This window comes from Podarcis liolepis (genome assembly GCF_965112155.1).
Source record: "Podarcis liolepis genome assembly, chromosome: 1".
NCBI classification, from domain to species: domain Eukaryota; kingdom Metazoa; phylum Chordata; class Lepidosauria; order Squamata; family Lacertidae; genus Podarcis; species Podarcis liolepis.
In genome coordinates, this window is record NC_139554.1 from 95,361,974 (window position 1) to 95,384,625 (window position 22,652).

The following is a 22,652-nucleotide window of genomic DNA, read 5'->3' on the forward strand; positions in this document are numbered from 1 at the left end:
GTAAGTTGACAAATCCACAAGTGACATTGGGGAGCAGGGAGCTTGAAGAGAATATTTTTACTATAAGGAATTAAGGTAAATGGTAATGGGTGGAATAAAAATTGTTTTCATACTAACTTCACTTTGACATTCAAAACAACCGCAAGACAATGTAACATCAATAGCAGTTCTGGTTGGATGATTTATTCAAGGTGTACAAGACAGGTGATTATTTTTCATCTGCATAAAAAGCCAAAGCTCATATTCACACTCATAATAAGACAAATACAGGATGTTGGTGCTCTAAATCATCATGCTCATATACATAAGCACAATGCAAGCACTAAAATTCAATTCTGTGCAGTCATTATAACCTAGCCCAAATGTACCTGTCAGGCTCTTTTGCAGCATGAGCCTCTGCCTTGGTGTAAACTAATGCTCTGTTTGCATCAAAACTCAAAGGCCCAGAGATGGTTTGAACTATTATGCAAAGCAGGCTTGAGAATATTTCCAATCTGCAATTACAGCCAGGGCACTTTTAGCTCAACTCCCTACTGGGATTCTTGCATATCTTTAATGGCATTCTGAGTATCTTTGGGATGAATATTGCAGAATGCAACAGAAGGCAAAACCTGAGGTGTAAGGCACAATATATATCACATCATATCCGTTAAAGAGCAGGGTGGGGAAACTAGTCCAGGAAGACATAAATTTTGCAAGCTGAATTTCCCACCCTGTAATTTGGCGTTCTGTAGTACAGTTGATCAATGTTCTCTGCTGAACTGATCAGTCCAACAGGAGAGTGCAGGGACAAAACAACTCCTGAGTGTTTTGTACACCATTTCTAGATGCTTTCTAGTGTCAGCATAGTGTTGCTTTGATGATGCCTGTACAACATATGGCCTACAAAATGCAACATGTGGTCCATCTATGGATTGCAGTGCATTCCCAGCATGTTTACTTAGAAGTATTTTTCACTGTTCAATGGCACTTACTTCCAGGTAACTATGCATAGAGATTACAGGCTTTATAATTATTTTTGTTTGTTTGCCCTGCAAACCCAGGGGGAGGCAGTGTTGGCTCCATACCATATATGTGGCTGGTATGCTATGGTTGGCTTGGTGGTGCAGGTCTGCTGTTTGTGCAGATGCTCACTCTTATCTCTAGGCAAAGGGTCCACAGTTTTGAAATCCAGTTTCAGATGTTACACACAATAGCAAGAGATCCCTTCCATGTCAACTTTTCACACTTTATGCGTAACATGCAAAGTGAAAGTTTGCTGAGCTTCCACATGCATCACATAAGAGTTGCATGGGTTTCCCTTTAGAGGTGCACACTGAGGAAGGAGGAGTGATGGGGTTCTTCTGTTGCCACGGATAACATCAAAACATCTATCCCAAGGCAGGTGTCACTAACATGGTGGCTGTGAGTGCAATGTCACCCTCAGTGTCTTTCCCTGACACCCAGAAAGACTCTGAGCCCTCCCACTCACTGTCCCCTTTGTCATGAGATGGTGAGGGTGGTTACCCTATTCTCACTGGGGAAAACGTAGAGCTAGAAGAGGAAGTTGTAAGAATGGTGCTCATTTCCACCTTTTTTCACCTCTGTGTTTTCCAAGGCACAGGTTTGTTCTGCTGAATCTGACTTCTACCCAGATTCCTTGGAAAAGTGAAGAGAAGAAAGGGCTTGATCCAGGGGAGGAAGGGGAAAAGTGAACAGAGAGGCTGATGGTTACTCAAAAATCTAAGTGTGTCCCTGGGCCTAAAGAAGGTTGATGCCCTCCCCCAAGGCTGAAGATGCCCCCCAAAGACTTAACACTCTCATCATCTCAGATGGTAGCCTGGCCAATACAGGTCACAAATCTGACATAATAGATTGCTTCAGAACCTGTTATAATGACCACCAAACATTATTCTGTCCTCCTGCATCAGTTATTTCCTTCTGTTTAAGCTGCCTGGTGTCTAGTTCTGTATTTAGCAGCCAAAAGGTCCGTCACACATCACCTTCTTATTTAAAAGTCATCTAAAATCTGCTCATGTCCCCATGTTAATTTTTGACAAGGTTGTTCAGCTATATGCAGCTTCCCCATTTTATTTAGACATCCAGCAATGACAGATGCAGAACTAAATGTCTGTGTTCAGGGCTATATCTGCCTCTTTCCAGATGGACTGTTTTCTGAGGTTTTTATATGGATTGGAATTTGGAGATATGGAGAGGGAGAGAAGCATCTCTTACAGTCCCATCATAACACTTCAAAGAAAGAGAATTTAAATCAGGCTTTTACTACATTCAGCCTGCACTAAATCTGTCTAGGGCTAAAATATTAAAATGAAGGTAAAATTAATTATTGATCTGCATTCTTTATTCACTGACACTTTTTGTCAATTAAATCAGGCTGCATTTTGCTAGGTACCCTATATTATATCCCATAATAGCCACTAATAATTTTTCTACACTTTTCTTTGTTGCTGCTGTGGATTTAGCAAATTCCCTTAACTCTTGGCTGACCAAGCTAAAGTGCCTTGAGACCATTAGGAACAACACAGTGTTATAGGGATGGTGTGAAAAAATAAATAAATGTAACAAGTTACTTCATTAAATACCTTCCACTTCTAAGGTGTGACTTATTCCCTAGTTGTAATTCACCTTATGTGGTCTAGCACAAGGATTACCATTCATACGTGTCTGAGAGCATGAGAGAGATAGAGATTCATACACACCCCACATAGTTAATCAATAATTTTGACACCACACATTTGCCATCCTCATGTACTTCTCACCTCACAACTTTTCAGCAGTCTCAATACATCAAGAGCAGCTTCTCAACACAACTTCCCCCCCACCCGTAAGTTCTTCACACAGACATTTAAACCAAAGTCATCCTGTTGTTGCCTGACAGCTATTGTTACAAAAACAAGCTCTCAAAGTAGCACCTAATGAGGTAGGGAACAAGTGTAAATGGGGTTGACTCTCCTTTTACTGGCTAGCTCATTTATAACCACTCCACTACCTCAGGAGAGATGACACAGTTATGAGGCATCCTTCACTTTGTCCTGACAAACCGGAGAAGCTTGTGCCCATTCATTCAGCAGATGGGCAGCAGTGCTGAGAAAAATGGTGGGCTTCCTTAACAAATGTAGTATAACAGCAAGACAACAATACAATAGGAAGTTGGAGGGAAGCAGAGCTGGCAAGTCCTGGGGGGTGGGAGTTAATGATGAGAATTAGCAATGGTTGGAAAATCAGGCTGGACCGCAGGAGCATAGTTTAGCACACCAGCACATACCTCACAACAGTCCAGCTGTCAGGGCAGGCCTTTGACTGCATTCACCTAAAGCAGAACTGGCTTACCACATTTTGAATGAAATGAAACACATAGCTATCTCAAGAGGGGGTGGTCCAGTCTCTAACACTGCCCATCTTTACTTCTCATGGCATTTGGAAAGTGCATTCATGCTTACTTGCGGAGGCAGGTAGTGTGGTGGGAGAGAGCTACAGACCCCAGCATCTCTGCAGCTTACCTGGGTGCAGGCTTGTGCAGAGCTTGCATGAGGTCCAGGGCAGGAGTCCTGTTAGAATAAAGTTATAAATTCAAACAAAAATGCAGCCAGCCCCTGGCAGGGCTCCCCGTCCAGCTTTTCCCTCCAAGACCCAGGGCAAGTTTACCTGGCTGCTCCACCCTGTGCATGGGCCTGCCTGGATGGGGCAGGGCAACTAGAAGTAGTTCAACTGCATTTCTGCTAGTGCATCCACACAGCTATGACCCCATTGCCACTCTGGATTACTCCAAACAAGTCTGAAGTGCAAGGTCAAATTCATTTGAATGTCTATCTAGGAGAGTGATTCTCATTACATCCCCCACAGTTTGCACACTGTCTTGATGTGTCTTCTGACTTTTTGTTCCATTTCAGCCAGACATCTCTGCATCCAGCACTTGTGATTTATTCCACTGATGTCTTATAAACCAGACTGTGAAAATTATACTATGTTTGATGCACCAGACTATCCAGAACTGCAAAATCTCAAGGTAGTCTGGAAATTATAGAGACCCAAGGAGCACTAAATCTTACCACAGAAATAAAGAAGCTTCATTGCATTACTGTAAGCTCCAAATGATTAAGAACTGCAATTTGCTTTTAAATACTCAGGCACTTGCACACAAGTTAATCTGTTAGCAGTATGATTCCGAAGCCTCTGTAAAATAGATTGGCTAAACTCTTGCCCACATGCACAATTCTGTCCTAGATGTAGAGCAAAAGCATGTTTCCTCTCTTTCCAAGCAAGCCTGCCTCATCTCCAGTACAACTGGCCATCTATCTACACTTTGAACATATTTTTTAATAAGGTGTATATGCATAAAATCAGACACACATAGGGTGGAATATGAAGGGTGAAAGCTAGGGCTGTGTATTTTGGATTCTGCATTTAAGAATATTACATACGTGTGTGTGTGCGCGCGCGTGCCTATTTTTATGATTATTTCAATTTGTAACTGTTAGTGAAGCATACAAACTTTCTGGTGTTGTGAACCACCGTGAGCATAGTTCACTGTGGAAAGGCAGCATACAAATAAGTACAATACACCCAGTGTGTTGCAATGAAGGGCAGATGTCCTAGCTGGCTGGGCAGAAAGCACATTTTCACTCCCAAGCATGGGTAAGATTCCACATTGTCCCATATGTCTCTCTGTGATAGCTATCTTATGAACACTTTCAGATACTCAAGGGGAACTGGGCTATCAAAGAGGAAACAGTGATGAAACTGCTTATCTAGGATATGTGTGGAAGTGGCAACTTGTTGCATCAGAATCAGTCAGAGCCAAGACTGTGTATAGCTAGCCAAGGTCATAGCAGGTAATGTGTCCCAAGAGCCATTGGAATAGGGTGAACAAGTAGGTTAAGCTGTTGAAGTCAGAGCCAAGACCAGTTGGCCCTAGCATAAGACTAGTGAGTAGAAGATAGAATGCCAACATAAAGACAAGAACCACATTTGTAGGACTGTCCTCAGTACTGAAATGCTTGAGCATTATCTAAACAAGGAATTAAACATAAGCTTAAAAGCCAGGCTCAAGGAACTTCGTGTCCATCTGCCCTAACTGAATATATATATAATTTAGCATGAGAGTTATTTAAAAGAAAAAATTGTGTCAGTTCATGCATGCCAATTAGCCCCTAATTTTCCTCTTGAAATGGCTCAAGCATCGAATTGCTACACTTATTTGGCAATCCAAGGAAGTTTAAAGAGCAATTTAATGATCACTGCGAGGAAGAAGTCTTGAAAACATAATAAACAAATAATAATAATAAGACATGCACAAATGGGGGGGGGTGTCCTGTGGATCACAGATGGAAGTGCCAGTGAGGAGGGAAGACACTAGATAACTCAGCACAAGGCAATGATTTTATTAGGCAGATGTCCAAAGAAAAAATGTTGAGTCTCAAGGGTTGATGCTATTTTACCAGGGCTCTAGCCAGTGATACACTATCCCATCTAGAGCACTGATTTATTTATTTTAAAGAAAGCTAACTTTTTAAAAATACTTTTTAATTTATGGCATGACCGTTTCCATTTGATGAATGGCATCTTTATTTTTGTTGTTTTTAAAAGTCCGTTTTTCACTAGCAGTTGATGCTTTTCTCCCTCAAAATGGTTATGCTCTGCACTCCATGAAACCTTACCAATGCAGTTCTGCCCACACAAGATTCTCCTTGTTCAGCATGGATCTTTCATGTCTAAATGATGTTGTGGCAAAATCCCCCCCCCCTTAGATATTATGGTTGTCTGAAAGGATGCTTAAAGGGGTAAATTGTGTATTTTAAGGAAGATGATCACTACAAACAGACTAAAGCTTTTATTGTATGTTTCTTAAATAAAAAGAAAATTAATAGAAATATGTAGCTTAGTTGCAAAGCATCTGATTTGTATGCAGAAGGTCCCAGGTTCAATGGCTGGCATCTTCAAGTAGGGCTGAAAATGCCTCCCTGCCTGAAACCCTGGAGAGCCACTGCAAATCAGTGTAGACAATACTGAATGAAATGGACCAGCAGTCTTATTCCATATAAAACAGCTTCCTATTCATGTTCCTATGCACAAGATTCTTGCCTACTTTTCAGCTGCCTAAAGTGAGAAGCCTAGGAGAAGTGTGGGACACTGTCATTGCTCCATGCCATACTGCAGCTGCAGTCAGAAGCTAAATGGGAAAGTACTGTCCATGCCCAAGTGGTTTAGCTCTAGAGCTAAATGTTGCTTTGCCCAGGCACAAAACCCATATGCAGGACTGCATGGAGACTATGAAGAAGAATTGGTGTATAATTCCATCATTGCTCTTTCCCATATTTACCAGGACATTAAAGAGGCAGTCCCTAAATGTGATAATGCATTTGCAATTAGAGTGTATTAAAGTGCCTTCTTCCAATACTTTGGCCACCTCATGAGAAGAGAAGACTCTCTGGGAAAGACCCTGATGTTGGGAAAGATGGAGGGCACAAGGAGAAGGGGACAACAGAGGACGAGATGGTTGGATAGTGTTCTCGAAGCTACCAGCATGAGTTTGACCAAACTGCGGGAGGCAGTGGAAGACAGATGTGCCTGGCGTGCTCTGGTCCATGGGGTCACAAAGAGTTGGACACGACTAAATGACTAAACAACAAAAACAACAAAAAGTGCCTTCTTGCCCTACTGCACAAATCCACACCCACCCATACAAAACCAGATATTTTTTCATTTAGGAAAATGACAAGGAAGTGCACTGAACAATTTTTCAATGCTAATTCTACTCAGAGCAGAGCCACTGAAGTCAGTGGACATGACTAAGATCCCTTAATTTCAATGGGTCAACTCTAAGTAGAACTTAGCTGAATGTGCTCAATAAAAAAATGAACACAATCTAAGCAGCCTGTAAGATTTCTGTAAGCAAATAAGGATAAATGCTGAATAAACAAGTAATCTAGAGGAATTCTATAAAATGAGTGGGGACAATAACTTGTGATTTCTTTTCTACTTCTACAATCATTAGATAATTCCTTTTGACCTCCCCCTTGTGCCAAAAATAGGCATAAAGAATACAAAAATTTTTAAATGCCAGAAATTATTTTTGCATGCTGTAAATTGTCCTCTCAGCTTTATAGGAGAATGAGTTTACATCTACACTCTCAGAGGCTGTGCTTTCATGTTGTGTTTGTTAACAGGAAATTCAATAAGGAATAGCCAGTTATGAGCCAAGCCACTCAATAAAGACGGAATTGCCACTTAGCTGCCAACTGCTTTCTATCTCACAAACGGTTGTTCAAATCTGGAGAAAAAAGTTCAGGGCCATTCATACTTCAACTCTGACAAATAGGACAAGGAAATTCCAAGGTACTAAATAGCTCCAACTGCAAACTAAAGTAAAATAAAAAATAAAAAAATGAATCTTATATTAAGAGATATGGAAGATTTATTCTGCTTCCTGCTCATTTCTCTCCTTGCTCTCAGTTGATGAGAGCTGTTTTCTATGTTGCTGCTTCTGCCAGCAAAGATAATATGCTTGTCAGATTACCTGTGCCTTTGGTAGAAACACAGTTTGATTAAAAGAGGCTTATAACGTATTACCTTCAGCAAACACTTGTCTCTCCATACACACCACACTCATGGTGGATGTGATTTGTTATAAAATCATCAACTCCTTCCTGTAACCTGGAATTTTCAGGATGTACAACTGTCTGAGAGTTCTGGCACATAAGAATGGTTCAATGGCTCAGAATATACATAACTCTTTAATGCTGTGCCATGTGCCTTCTCTTCAACAATAACAGTAACAACCTTCCCCCTCTTCCTCAAAAAACTATGGGGCAAATACACACACACACACACACACACACACACACACCAGTCAAGCTTGCATTATAGCATCATGCTTATGGCTCTATGTCTTGTTTGTTCTTCTGCAAGTCAGCAACCTAGGGAACATAGTTTAGTGTGTTTTTTTACCATTAAATGATCCAGAACACTAGGCTAAGGGAAGCTGCTTTATACCACTGGTCCCTCTAGTCCATCATTGTCCTTTTACTGGTTACACCCAGGATTAACCACACATGAATTCAAGCCTAACATCCCTGAGATCCGTTGTTGGCCCAGGCTCTGAAAAGCAGCTTACTGCTAGGAGGATCTGCTTTATTGAGATGGATACTAATACTATCAGGGAGTCCAGCCACAAGAAACTCACAATGCCTGCCAGTTACAGGTCAGTGCTGCACTCTTCTCCTTTCCATATCTGAGGTGGGATGCTGCAATCCAATGGTTGTTCACTAGGCTAATTTCAAGCCTAACGAAGCTCCTGAGGTTCCTAGATCATGGCTCCAAGTCCCTGGCATTGCGAGAGGGTCTTGCTTCCCCAACAGCCATGGCCTTGGAATCCCTCAGAAATCAGGTATATAGCTTTGTCTATCAGCTGCCCAGCCTGCAGCCTTGCTTCTACCTTCGAGCTCACGTAACCCAAACTCTCTAGCCTTTGTCTTTCTAACAACCAGCGAGTTGAGGAAGGGTGACCCACCCATTTGTCACCCTGCACAGAGCCACTTCCTTTGTTACCTTACTGGCTCCTACTCAGAGGGCCATTACCTCACCAGGAAGCTAGCATGGCTATTCCAGGAATTGAATCTGTGCTGGATCTGGTCTACCACTCCCCCCCAACCCCAAGTTTGTAATCAACTCCCAGCATGAAAGCTGCCCATAGCTGTAAACGGTGGTGGTCTTTTCCTAGAAAAAAGGTGCCGGTACTCTATCATGAGCAGCACCAGCGAGGCAACCAGGGTGCACACGGCCAGCAGCAGGAAGCAGAGCCTGATAGGGGAAGCACATCAGATGCTGTGCTGCCCACTCTTGCACTCCTCAGGGAGTGGCACTCATACATTCCACCAGCCCTGGGAGGCAGCAGCAGTGGTTGGGCCCAAGCAGGGCTCTGTTCATGCCATGGCTCCCCATGAGGCTGAGTGTCTTGGGGGGAGGGGAGTTATTGGTTCTGCATACCAGTGCATACCACAAGGGGGGGAACACTAGTTGTAAAGCCGTGAGATGCAAGACCAACCTTCTCACTTTTCTGGCATGTGCCCACCAAACCAAACAAGACATTGGACCAATCCAGGGTTTTGTTTTCTGGTCTGTTGGCAAGCCCACATAGATAGCATCTCTTCAAAGCTGCTCTTTACTCAGATGATAATTCTGCCTTCTTCAATAGTTCTTTAAAAGCTGTGTTGTGGTATAAAGAAATCTATTAGCATGCGTCCTTTTCCTAACATGATTTTCACTGGGTTGCTGCCTTCATTTAATTTTATCTTTTCTGTTAAAACACTCTTAAGACTGAGATAACAAACATAATTCAGCAATTTGTACTTCAGTTCATTCTGACTGATAATTTTCTAATTAATTCCCTCACTCAAAGGGGGGGGGGGAACCTCCGCTGATTTTTATGTTTCAATTTAGCATTCAGTTTAGCGATTAGATTAGTAATAAGAGTCCATTTTAAAAGATGACACTCTTCATGGCGAAGTGGGAATGCCTCCCAAATCACATCTTGGTAGATATCTAGCTTATTATTATCTAGCCTGCACTAATCTTGAGACATTTACAGGATCGCAAGCAGAATGATGTGGGCATAAAATTACTAGTGGATCAGATGACCCCAGGGGTCCCCTCCAGCTCTGCAATTCTAGCCCTCTGCCCAACAAGGAGATATGCAATTTAATATAAGCAAGACAAGAGACATGCATTTAAGTTCAAGTGGCTCAGTGGCAGAACATCTGCCTTGCATGCAGAAGGTCCCAGGTTCAATCCCCAGCATCTTCAAGTAGGACTAGGAAAGTCCTTGCCGAAACCCTGAAGAGACAATGCCAGTCAGTGAGGCTATAGTGAGCTAGAATGGACCAATGGTTTGACTCAGTATAAGGCAGCTAAGTGAGATGAACATAGGAAAACTCCTGCTGGATCAGGCCCGTGTCCCATCTAGTCCAATGAGAAGCCTGTGGGGAAACTCACAAGCAGGATCCGATCACAACACTTTCTCCTCTGTGGTTTTCAACAGCATGACTGCCTCCAGCTGTGGAGGCAGAGCACAGCCATCAGCAGCCTTCTCCATGAATCTGTCTACTCCTCTTTTAAAGCCACCCAAGTTGGTGGCCATCACTGCCTCCTGTGGGACTGAGTTCCATAGTTTAACTACCGTATGTGCTGCATTAAGAAATGCTTTATTGTCTCTGTCCTGAATCTTTCAAAATTCAGCTTCATTGCTTTTCTCCATCTCTCACAACACTAGAACTCACGGACATACAAGTTCACAGAATCATAGAATCATAGAATCATAGAGTTGGAAGAGACCACAAGGGCCATCGAGTCCAACCCCCTGCCAAGCAGGAAACAAAGTTTCACTGTTCACTTAAATTTAAAGCACCAGATGTATTTGTGCATGCAGTTCTACTCTCAGGTGCAATCTCATGAATGTATTTATCACACGAATGCTTATTTTGCTCTATGCTGCACCTAATATTATGGAATTTGGTGAAATTACAGGAGGCAATTTGTAGCAGAGCAGTAAAAACATTGTGAGAAATCAGATTCTGCAAGAATTCTTAATTGTTGTTGATACAAATTTGCCAAAAACAAAGACTTCTTGGTCTTGAGTAAACATGCAGGACATTTTTTTAAAGCATGGTGTATATCACTGTAGCTGGATGAGAATTCAGATCAGCAATATTTGTTCTGCATTCTAGCTCTTGCTAACTTGGGTGGCACAATTTTATTCTGTGAACTGCCCTAAGACCTCCAGGTATAGGGCTGTATATAAATTCTAATAATAATAATAATAATAATAATAATAATAATAATAATAATAATTTAAAACCCAAGTAGAGTCCAACACTTACTATGGATGATAAGACATACTCAGAGTAGACCCACTGAATTTAATGGACTTAAGCAACTTAAAACCTATTGATTTAAATGGGCATGTTCTGAGTATGACCAATATTTGATATCTCCCTCTATTAATAAGAAATTTAGAGGCACTCCCAGTCTGCAATTTTTACATGATGAGCACTCTCATCACAGTTTGCAATTACACATTCACACAAAGAGGTTGGAGTAAAAGGAAATATCATCACATACAAGCAGCCAAGGTAGCTCCAAAGTTCTTCAAGAAGAAGCAGATCATTAGGCATTTTTTAATACCAGAGCAATTTCCCCACTTACATCACTCCTAGGAGCAACATCTGGAAGCTGCCTTAATCTCAAGAGATGCAGCAAAATGAAAGAAATAGATTAAATATGTTTATGTATATTTAAGGAATAATACCAATGAGCACCAACATACGTCTTTGAGACATTTCCTGACTTCAGGGAGAAATAAATTAAACATGCAATAAAAGTTTATTGCTGTTGGGAGATTTCACTTTGGAAAACCTGCTAGGGATAAATTTAATGGCATTGTAAATTTTATTTTGCGAGGAATGATTATTTGGGCCTGTAAGGACTGACAATTCTGTGTAAATCTAATCAGCTAGCTAGCAATTAATAATATTAAACTGCCTCACATCTTTTGCACGCTTGAATGACCCACGATGTGCTGAGGAGCCTACCCCTTAAAAAGCCGATTATTCACAGACCAATTAATGCTTACTTGGCATGTTCAAAAAGTAAGCATTCCCCACCGCTATTATTTTTTTTAAAAAAAGGGAAATCATCCCCTCCTGTCATAGCAAGATACTACTTTCCTTTGATGCAGCTGAAAGAGCTCCCAGAACCTTTTCCCAATTCAGCTTTCCCAGATTAATTTCTTACATTTTAGCAAGAGAGAAGAAAATCATTCATTCCTGTGATTTATCCCCTAGTAAAGCACTCTCCTAATGTTCCTCCTATTTTGACTTTTAGAGGGGCTTTAGGCTTTAAAAATTGTCAATATGCTCAGTTGGGCACTGGAGTTGCCATGCTTATGGTTTCAGCCACATGAAATCTACAGCCTACTGTGCTGCCCTCCCCCCACCCCAATTTTGGAGCAGGTTTGGAAGGTGCACAGAGGCTGCAGGAAAAAGGGGTAACCTGTTCCATCAACTATGTCTATTTCACTGATGGATAAACACCATTGAATGTCATGCTTTAAAACACAAACACTTCTTCTTGCTCTCAGGATACTATACTTAACCACCATGAGCCCAGTGCATATGCATTAAAATTAAGGCACCACACATCATACATAGCCTCACATTTCACATGCTGAATCAATTCAGGCTCATTTTGAATGACTGAGAATGGTGACATATCAAAGGACAAAATGAGCCTTTAACTGGAAGAACAAGCACGCAGGAGAGGTTGTGTGGTGCAGTGGTCAGAGTGCTGGAGTAGGACCTGGGATATCAGAGTATGAATATACAGTCAGGTCACTAAGTTGAGACCAGTCACCATCTCTCAACCTAGCCAACCTCTTAGGGATACCTAAGAGCCAGTGTGGTGTAGTGGTTAAGAGCGGTAGTCACGTAATCTGGGTAACCGGGTTCGCGTCTCCGCTCCTCCACATGCAGCTGCTGGGTGACCTTGGGCCAGTCACACTTCTGTGAAGTCTCTCAGCCCCACTCACCTCACAGAGTGTTTGTTGTGGGGGAGGAAGGGAAAGGAGATTGTTAGCCGCTTTGAGACTCCTGAAGGGGAGTGAAAGGCGGGATATCAAATCCAAACTCTTCTTCTTCTTCTTCTTCTTATAAATATTTACATTACAAGTAGAGGACTCACACACAAAAATGAAAGAACTTTTTTCCTAAGGTCACTAGGACTGCTTTCTTGACTTTGAATCAATTAATAAATGACTAATCAGTTATGTCAACCAGTCAGTCAGTCAAATTTATTTGTTAGAAACCATTGGTCATCAAAAGAAATTACATGCTACCATTATTCATACCTTAAATGTAAATGCCCACCACTTTTCATACTTAATGTCATATATTTACATATTTAGAAGGACAAATGTAAGCATTAGCCAGTCATCAAAGATATAAAATTAATGAGCTGAACTAGGGCATTAAAAGGAGAATAATAAAATTTGTGCACTCATCACAAATTTTTAAGATGGATTAGTTGCGCAATAGACATGTATGCTGACAGCACAAACTCAGATTCATGCTTGCCGCACAATAAGATTTTTTAACAAAAGTACTGTTTAAGTTGTGGTATTTTATTTTACATGTGTTTAACCTGCTTTAAGATAAAACTGCCAACCCTGCCTTTTTTGCAATTGTTTCTTACAGTTTAATGAAAATATGATTTTATATGCCCTAAGCTGCCTTAAGTGGAAGGGGATCTTGCTCTAATAATAATTTTTAAAAGAAAAAAGACACTGTTTATTGTCAACAGAGAAAATCACCTTGAGCAATTTGCACTTGGGCAATACTTTAATTAGGGTAAACCAAAATGTCACAAAATACAGAGCAAGATTTTATGTTCATCACACCTCTTAATCAGGTTGATTGCTAAGGGTTAGGAGTAAGAGGGTATGGCTAAAAGTGGGGGGATATAAAAAAAAATCACTTGAGGAGGTAGTCTCAAGACAGAATGAGGAGCAGATTGCACACTTAATTGGATTGGTCTCTGCTGGTTTTAAGCAGGTGTCAGGTTACCCTCTAGCAGTATAGGGAAAAGAAGCATTGGCTGATCTCTACATTTTAAAAATGCAACAGTTACCCAAACTTAGATTTTGGAATTAAGCTGCTAATGTTATTATTTCAACCTTACTAAATATAAACAATATATAAATAATTGTACACATACATGCATACAAATGTTTTCTGTTGAAGCACCGAAGACTAAAATCTACTGTTTAAAGTTTGCCTTTGATAACACCTTCCCTTTTTTATAACATTTTACTGGTTTTGTAATAAAATGATAAAATCTTCTGTTCCTAGGAAAGTTGGCAAGTTATTCTATCATTAAATGAAGACAAAGGGAGAATACATATATGCTTTCCATTTTTAAGACCAACTTGGTTTAGAACCAGCCAGAAAGCCAAGCTAACTTGTTGGCACCCTCGCTCCAGGTATGCTTGGAGGAAATTGTGAATCTAAATCTTTTTAAATTTAGATTTCAAGTTTGGTTTTGGGTGTGTTCCATTATAGTGCAATCTTGTGCATGTATACTCAGAAGTAAGCCCTACTGTGTTCAACAGGACAAATCCCCAGGTATCTGTGTGTAGGTTTGACCTTTAGTTTGCCTTGGGCATCATGAAGAACAATGTACACCGGGATATTGGTAAGGAGGGTAAGATCCCATTGATTCTGGATCCATCAATGGCTTTTTCAGCATGTCAGCTTTCATATCCATCTGACCCACCTTGAAATGAAGGGCAAGGGCACCATACTTCGGTGGCTCCAATCATTCCTGGAAGGCATATCCCAGGATCTCTTCTCCAGGTACCCAGAGTTTTGGAGGACTTTGTCTAGGGTGACATCCAGGGGAAACCTTAGACGATGGCCCAGGAGGTTAAAGCTTCAGCCCTTTGGCACTGGTGTCCAAATTTCTAGGCCCTTCTACCCTTATCTGCAGCCTACTGTGCTCACTCCTTGCAGCCCAGATTAATACTTTAAAAAATCATACAGGATTTTGATTTTTTAGAGAAATATTGCACATTGCTCAACTTCATACTATGTTAAGTATTAATGTCAAGAAGAAATTAATACAAGAAACATTATACTTTACAGCTGTGCTATTACATTAAATATTATAGTCTCAGCAAAACCAAACATAATATATCAAGTAAGTACCTATGATCACGTGATGAAGGTGTCCTTTTGTTCCACTAGTCAATAAATAAAACTCCAATTCTGTGCAAATCTATTACATTTCTGCTTTCTTTCTTTTACTTTTAAACCTCTTAAGCTGAGCTATTACTGATTATTGTTGGCCTTGAATTTTGTTAACCTGTTCTTATGGCTATATATTTATTCTTGTTGCTGTATGTATATATATTTGTCAGTAAAAATAAAGCATGTTCTAAATCTAGTGGTGCTTTTGTTTCTCTCTTATATTCTCAATCGGAAATCAATACTGTTTTGCCTTGTGCACAACTGCCAGCTATTGAAGTCGCTTCCAAGACTTGGCTCACATTTCCAGCATTTATAATTTCTGCTTATCTGATGTAGTCTTTCTGGAATCATGTACCATCTGGACAACTGGACCACCTTATGACAACTTTCACATACATTTCCGTAGAATGAAAAAGTTATGCACACTTTCCCATATATACTTCCTATATCATGACCCTACTGTAACATACTCATTCTTCTTCACAGAATAGGGAGAATTAAACTTTAATTTTAGGCATCAAATGCTTTCCATCTGCCACAATATATACGTATTTTGTCAGTTTTCACAAGGTGAGTGAATGGTATTCAACTAAGTTTTACTCAGAGTAAACTCGCTGAAATTAATGAACATGATTACATTAGGTCCATTGATTTCAATGGGTCTCCACTGAGTAAACATTAGTTAAATGCTACCCAGTATACTTTTGGCCTTATCTTAAACGAAGGCTGCACAATTTGTAACCCACCAAACTAAACTCAGCCATACTTTGGCACCTGCAAATAATTTGATTGCATCCCCTATAGTTGCAGGTACAGGGAGACAGAAGGGACAGGACGTTTGTTAGGCAAATTTATCACCAATGATCAAACTCTGATTGATTTTTAAAGTTGCCATACTTTGGAGGAATTCTGAGTGTGCACCCAACAAAGTATGCAGACTTTTTTTAAAAAAAAACAGGATTAAGGACTTTCTGCGAGTGTGTGTGTAGAAAGTAGCCCACTGTGCAAAGGTAAAAACTGAATTCATTGCTCCACCCACTTTTGCCTCTGTCCATCAACTGCATGTGAGTCTTTGAAGGCTGCCTAGGAGGGAATGTGAACCACAGGCAGGAAAAGAGTCCCCACCCCTGTTTTAAGCCCTCATTGCTACATATCCCAAAACTTTAATAGCCTGTCTACCAACCCTTGCCTGAGCCTTTTATCATTCTGTGTTCAGCTCTCTTCAGAATAGTATACAACATATACAGTTTTTAGTTTGCCTTGCAGAGTGCTTGATATATCTACTGCATCTAATTCCTTTGCTTTCACTTGAAAGTAAGTTTCAATTTACCCATCCTTTTGAGGCATACTGGAGCAGAGGTGTGAGGAGCAATCTCTGTTTCCAGAGCTAATCATCAGAGAGAGGTGGTAGGTTGCGCAACAGGAGAATCTCTTAGGTTGAGATCTTATGGACTGACAAGTTTCTGATTTGGTATCTCATGAATATCTTTTAGCCTAGTATTTGTTGGGGGTATTTGTAAAACTTCAAGGAACTCTGTAGTGATGTTGTTCGACTTTCTTCCAATGAATCCAGCTGAGTAACATATAGCACCCCCAACAATTTCAGCTGCCAGGTTTTAGATCTTACAGAACCAATAGTGCTCTTTCACCAAAGTCATTCTCTGCTCCAATTAGATTACAGTGTTACTCCATTATCAATCACAAGCCAAGAAAGCTATGTTCATTTCAGACACAGCTGCATATGGTATGCCATCTCTCTATCTCCCGCTCTGCAAATCAGTACTTCATGAATGTATGTGTCTTCTTTGTACATAAGAATCCCTCAGAGAATTGGTTCTGTCCCTTTGGAAATGCAATGACACTGCAGAAAACAAAGCCGTTCTGTTGATGTTACAAGCACAAAAAGCAATGTCATAAATGAAAGCGGAATGGAGATTGATGCACAAAACCCCTAATGACATCTGGTCTTGAAAGAGCCAAATATGTAAATTTTTCATGAGAACAGGCACGGCACCATCCAGTACGATGGTTCATCCTCGGACATCTTCCCAATAAACAGCAGTGTGAAGCAGGGCTGCATTCTTGCAGCAACTCTCTTGCAGCATATTCTTCTCTCTGTTGCTCTCCTATGGTTTCAGTTTGACCAAAGATGGTATGTACCTCCATTCAAGGAGAAACGGGGGTCTGATCAACCTGGCACATCTCCACACCAAGAACAAAGTGCAATGGGTTCTTATCCAAGAGATGTTGTTTGAAAATGATGCTGCCCTGACAGTGCACTCCAAGACTCATCAACCATTTTGCCCAAACCTGCAGGGAATTCAGTCTTACCACCATCCTGATGAAGATCAACATCCTGAGTCAGGATGTTGCCAGCACCCCACGCATCAGCATTGAGGTGGTAAATGGTGCTGTCTACCTGGACTCCACAATAACCAGCAATCTCTCCATCGACACTGAGCTTCACATGCGTATTGGCAAGGCAGCTATGGCAATGGCTTGCCTCTCCAAAATGCTATGGGAGAAATGTGATGCTAGTGACCAATATCAAGATGAAGGTCTGCCAGGCTTGTGTGTTGAGCACATTGCTTTATGGAAGTGACTTGTGGGCAACTTACACTCACCAGCAGTGACACCTCAATACCTTCCATATGCACTGTATCAGGGAGATTTTGGGAATTGCAGGACAGAGTCTCAAACAAAGATGTGCTCTCCCAAGCCCACATTCCCAGCATATTTTCATGTCTGTCTCAGTGATGTCTACACAGGCTTGGTCAGATCTGGCCCAGTGAGCCAAAAATTGTTCCCCACAGCAGATGTACAATAAATAGTATACAATTACAGCATAAGGTGGTAAGTCTGCTAGAAGTTCTCTGCAGCCATCTTGAAAGTCACCTAGCTTGTATCCAATGGTTATGCAAGTGGAAAACAACTCGGGCAACCCATCTTGCCCTGCAGCCCCTCTATCCTCCAAAAAGTCTCTCCCGAGGGTAACATGGGGATCTATTGAACAATGTAAACTATATCATATAAACCTACAGTCCCAGGAGCGGGAGGGAATTGGCCAATATTAGGTGCAGGAAGGAACACTGGGCAAATGGAATGGACAGGTCCATCAGTCCTACTATTATGGGCATCTTTTCAACAAGATGGAGGATGACAATGCTTTAATTAAATAAATAGTACATTTTTTGTTTCTATCTGTATAGTGAATGAAGAGGCCCAAACAGAATTATGGATCTCTTACTTTAGGACTGATCTTGTTTAGCATATTTCTGTAGTAAATTATTCTATTCGGAAACAGTTCTGGACCTGCTCAATTCATGCTACTTCATGTGAGAGATTGCAACATTTTCCAAAGAATATTCATTACATTTTGTGTTTGCTTTGTTTTCAGAAAGGTCATCAATCTCTGTTAACTCCTGTTTTGCTGCTGTTTAATAAAAGTCCTGCAGCTGCAATTCTTTGTGATGTGTGTTTGTATATGTATGAATAAAATATGTTATATAAATATCACCAGCAGGACAAACTCAACCTTTATAGCACCTCAGCTTTGGAATGTGCTATTCTAATCTTATTTATTTTTATTTATAAGATTTCTCACCCACCCTTCACTGCAACAATCCAGGGTGGTTTACAACACTATAATATGGAATCTTTTTTAAAAAAAACAAACAAGATAAAACTATTACAATTATGAAACAAGTAAAACCATTCCAGATGGAACAGAACAGTCCAAGTTCAATAAAAGAGATGGGCCCCATAAAACAAACTACCTCAGCTGACAATGGACAAGATAAAAAGGTGTGTCTTCAGCATATGGCAAAAGCTGAGGAATGATGATGCTAGGATTTAGGCTGAGTAGTGAGGGAGCCAAGTTTGCTGATGACACCAAGTTGTTCAGGGTGACAAAATCCAAAAGGAATTATGAAGAGCTCCAAAATAATTTAATATATTAGGTGTAATAATAGAGAAAACAGTGGAAAGAAATGTGATGGGGGTTTTTATATTAGCAAAGCTACGTGTCAACTTAAATGGTGTACTATGGAAAAAGTCAATAGAAGCTGAATTAGGTAGCCTTACCTGGAAGGAAGGTTCCAATCCTTTACTGCACTGGAAGTTCTGAATACATTTGCAAATGGACAAAAGGATGATTGCCAGAGGTGGAGAATGGTCAGGAAAGAGCTTTGTAAAGAAACAATTTGTGGACCTTTGATCAGAATATGTGTTCCCCTTGCTATCTTCCCTTTTCTTGTGTGTCTTTTTTCAGTATCAAGTCTCATGGCAGGGCCTGTCTCATTTCCTTTTCTTGCATGATCTGCTTTGCGAGATGATGATAGTCTGAAAAGTGGAGTAAAAATATCAAACATAAACAAACAAACAAGCACAATCTATTTCTATATTTAATCATTTTTTCTAGTTTTTCAGATGGTCCTTTCCTTGCTTTAAGCCCTGTTTCATGCTCACAGAAATAAGAATTAAAAGGAATAAAACGTTCTTTTAATGGTCTTCATTTGAACCTGACTAGAATAGGTAATTGTGCTCCTTCCCATGGTACCTTGCTCCACCATAAGGAAGGTCACGTCCTCTCTAAAAATCAGGACAGATAACTCTTGAATGGCCTCACGTGCAGTTTAATGAAGGGGACAGGTAATTATATAAAAGCCTCCCCAAAGAGAAGCAAAATATATTTTGACCTTTACATTGCCACACACTGCATTTTCTGGAAACAATGTCCTTACTTCTTAATTTAGAATTGAAAAAGATTTGCCAGGTCTGAACTAGTTATATTTCTTAACCATTCACCACTGCCAACTGCCTATAGATTTCCTATAAGTAAGACTCATTCATTGTGCAAATTAGATCAATCTCTTTGCTCCAAGGTTGTAATCTCAGCAGTGATACCTGCCTGTTGCCATGACAAGTAATTTTCCAAGTTAGGGGCTAGCTTCCAGAGAATTCTGTTACTCATTCGATTTATCAGCTCATCAGAATACTTTATTGGTTCACAGAGATTCGTTAACCTTCCGCCACTTGTTATTCTGCCCATATGACTATTACCACTACTGCTATCTCAGAAATGATGTTTTTTAAAAGGTATGAGAATAGACTGCAGTCCTGTCAAATGCAGCAAAACCAAATCACTGTCATCACTCCTATTTTCAGACCACTAGGTATTGATTACATTGCAGGTATTCCAGAATAATTACTTCTGAACAAGTCGGAAATCCATAACAAGTACCATCAGGCAAATTTACATTTTAATGCTACAAATATTTTCCATTGCATTGACATATCGGTGCAAGGGGTTAAAATAAACTGCTTTTACCTTTCCCATTAAAACTCTTGAAATAAGATATTAGACGCCGGATACATCTCAACATATGCTTTCTGGGAGTGAGGATAAAATAACATTTATACCCCTGCTGACCTTCCTATAAATATTTTAAAGTAGTTCTGTTTAAAGAAAGGTGCAGTAGTGTTCTGGGTGACAGAGCAAATGCTAAAGCTCTATAAATTAGGAATGTGCAAAAGATTTGGATGAATCCCAAATCAAGTACCAAAGCAGGGCCGTTCTGAGAAGTTTGGGCTTGTTCAAGCCAAAGTGGAATTTCTTCAAAGCACCTCAAAGTGAGGCAGGAAAGTTTGAAGAAATTATGTACAATGCATTTTTTCATCAGTGAATGAGTCTAACAGATTCAGCACATTCATTTCCCTTCCACATGCTGACAAGCAAAGGTAACAGGCAGTGCTTTTTTCTGGGGGAACGCAGGGGTACGCATACTCCTAAACATTTTGTGAATCTAAGTTTGGCCTCATTGAAGGGCAGTAATTCAATCTGAGCAGGAAAATGACAGCACCCCTAACCTTTTTTTTTTTTTTTTAGAAAAAAAGCACTGGTAACAGGTCATTTATGTGTAGGCCAATTAGCTTGCCTTGAACAAAGAAATAATTTTGGGATGGGAAGAATGAAGCTATAATTTTAAGGTTTTCTGTGTTTTGTCTTTCTCCAGTCTTAAATTTGGCTTGCCACATGTCAACATACATTTGCTTTATTTTATTTTATTTTTAAATGAAGGTCTGCGTCAAAATTGATACGTGTTTTCCTGGGCATTTCTCCTCAAGCCTGGATTACTGCAAATGAACTCCATGCTGGGGCTAATAAAGTGCATTTTTGTACATTACTTTCATGAATATACACATCTTCTATAGCACATTTCACATCGTAAGTAAGCATTTGTATAGGAATTCTTTGGACAGAGAACTACTTTGCAAAATTTAGAGAAGAGCTGTGTTTCAGTTCGTATAATGGTTTAGAAAGTACAAATTGGGCAGGGTTCTCATAAAAATGTGAAAAGAATTACAGTGGTACCTCAGGTTACAAACACCTCGGGTTACAGACGCTTCAGGTTACAGACTCCGTTAACCCAGAAGGAGTACCTTGGATTAAGAACTTTACCTCAGGATGAGAACAGAAATTGTGTACCAGCAGCGCAGCAGCAGCGGGAGGCCCCATTAACTAAAGTGGTACCTCAGGTTACGAACAGTTTCAGGTTAAGAACAGACCTCCAGAACGAATCAAGTCCATAACCAGAGGTACCACTGTATTTTTTTCTCCATCTCTAATTGGGAATTTAATACAATAATTCTTAGTGGCTGTCAGACCTTTGTAGGTGGGATGGTGTTGCTCACCTGCCTTCCCAGTGCTGTATGCCACTGCTTGTTATGGTGGCTGTGAGGAAGTGAGGAAGTGAGGAAGCGAGGAAGCAAGAAGTCTGGCACAGGGCAGGTGTAGCAGCAGAGCAATCCAATGCTGCACCAAGCTCCCCGCTGCCTTGACCTTCCCACTTGGTAACCTGCCATGAGGCATGGCTTTGCGAAGCCAGATGAACACCACCACCCCACAAACCACTACAGACCATCCTTGGCTTCCTCATTTGTCAAGAGACATAAAATAGAAATACAATCTGTACAGATTTTAAGAATGATGTACAGTGGTACCTCGGGTTACATACGCTTCAGGTTACAGATGCTTCAGGTTACATACGCTTCAGGTTACAGACTCCGCTAACCCAGAAATAGTGCTTAAGGTTAAGAACTTTGCTTCAGGATAAGAACAGAAATCATGTTCCGGCGGCACGGCAGCAGCAGGAGGCCCCATTAGCTAAAGTGGTGCTTCAGGTTAAGAAGAGTTTCAGGTTAAGAACGGACCTCTGGTACAAATTAAGTACTTAACCCAAGGTTAACACTTCCATCGGAGAAGCCACTGACCTGCACATACCGATGTGGCTCAGGTTGGCCAGAGCAATGAATCTGGCACCACAGATGCCTTGAAGGAATTGTCAATGCTTCTTAAAAAGCAGCTAATTACAAGCTGCGACTCTGTCATCCCAGTATTTTTCTTTACAAATTTGGAACAATGAGGTGAGGCAACAAGGAGGAGGCGGGGATCAAAGAATGTAAGAAGCCACCTCAGTAATTATACTGATTTGTGGGGTATTATATTTTTGCTTAAGCCATTGCTTCAAAACAATCACAGTCTTAGGCAAGAATGGATGGACATGTCAGAAGAAACAATAAAAACCAGAATGGGAAATCAAGTAGATATGGGGAGGGTGGTGAGAGAAAGATACATGGCACCCATTTTGAGCACTTGAAAAATAAAAATAAAATTGATGCTCTTTATAATATTAAACAACTCCAAAGCAAATAGGTAATGCAAAACTGTATTTTTCTAGATTAGTAAATATTTTTAAAATATTTTCAAATAAATAAATACACACACACACATGCATAACATTTTTTTAAAAAATCACATATGTAACAGAATAAACTTGTGATAATCTATTTTAAAAG

General features: G+C 40.4%; 1 protein-coding gene across 1 annotated transcript in view; it reads right to left on the reverse strand.

Annotated features, from left to right (window-relative positions):
- Window positions 1-19,136, reverse strand: part of DPP10 (dipeptidyl peptidase like 10) — a 559,151-nt gene extending 540,015 nt beyond the window's left edge. The window contains exon 1 of the mRNA XM_083489332.1: window positions 18,879-19,136. The gene's annotated coding sequence lies outside the window, so the exon portion shown is untranslated. The remainder of the gene's footprint in view (window positions 1-18,878) is intronic.
- Between the last annotated feature and the right edge of the window lie 3,516 nt (window positions 19,137-22,652).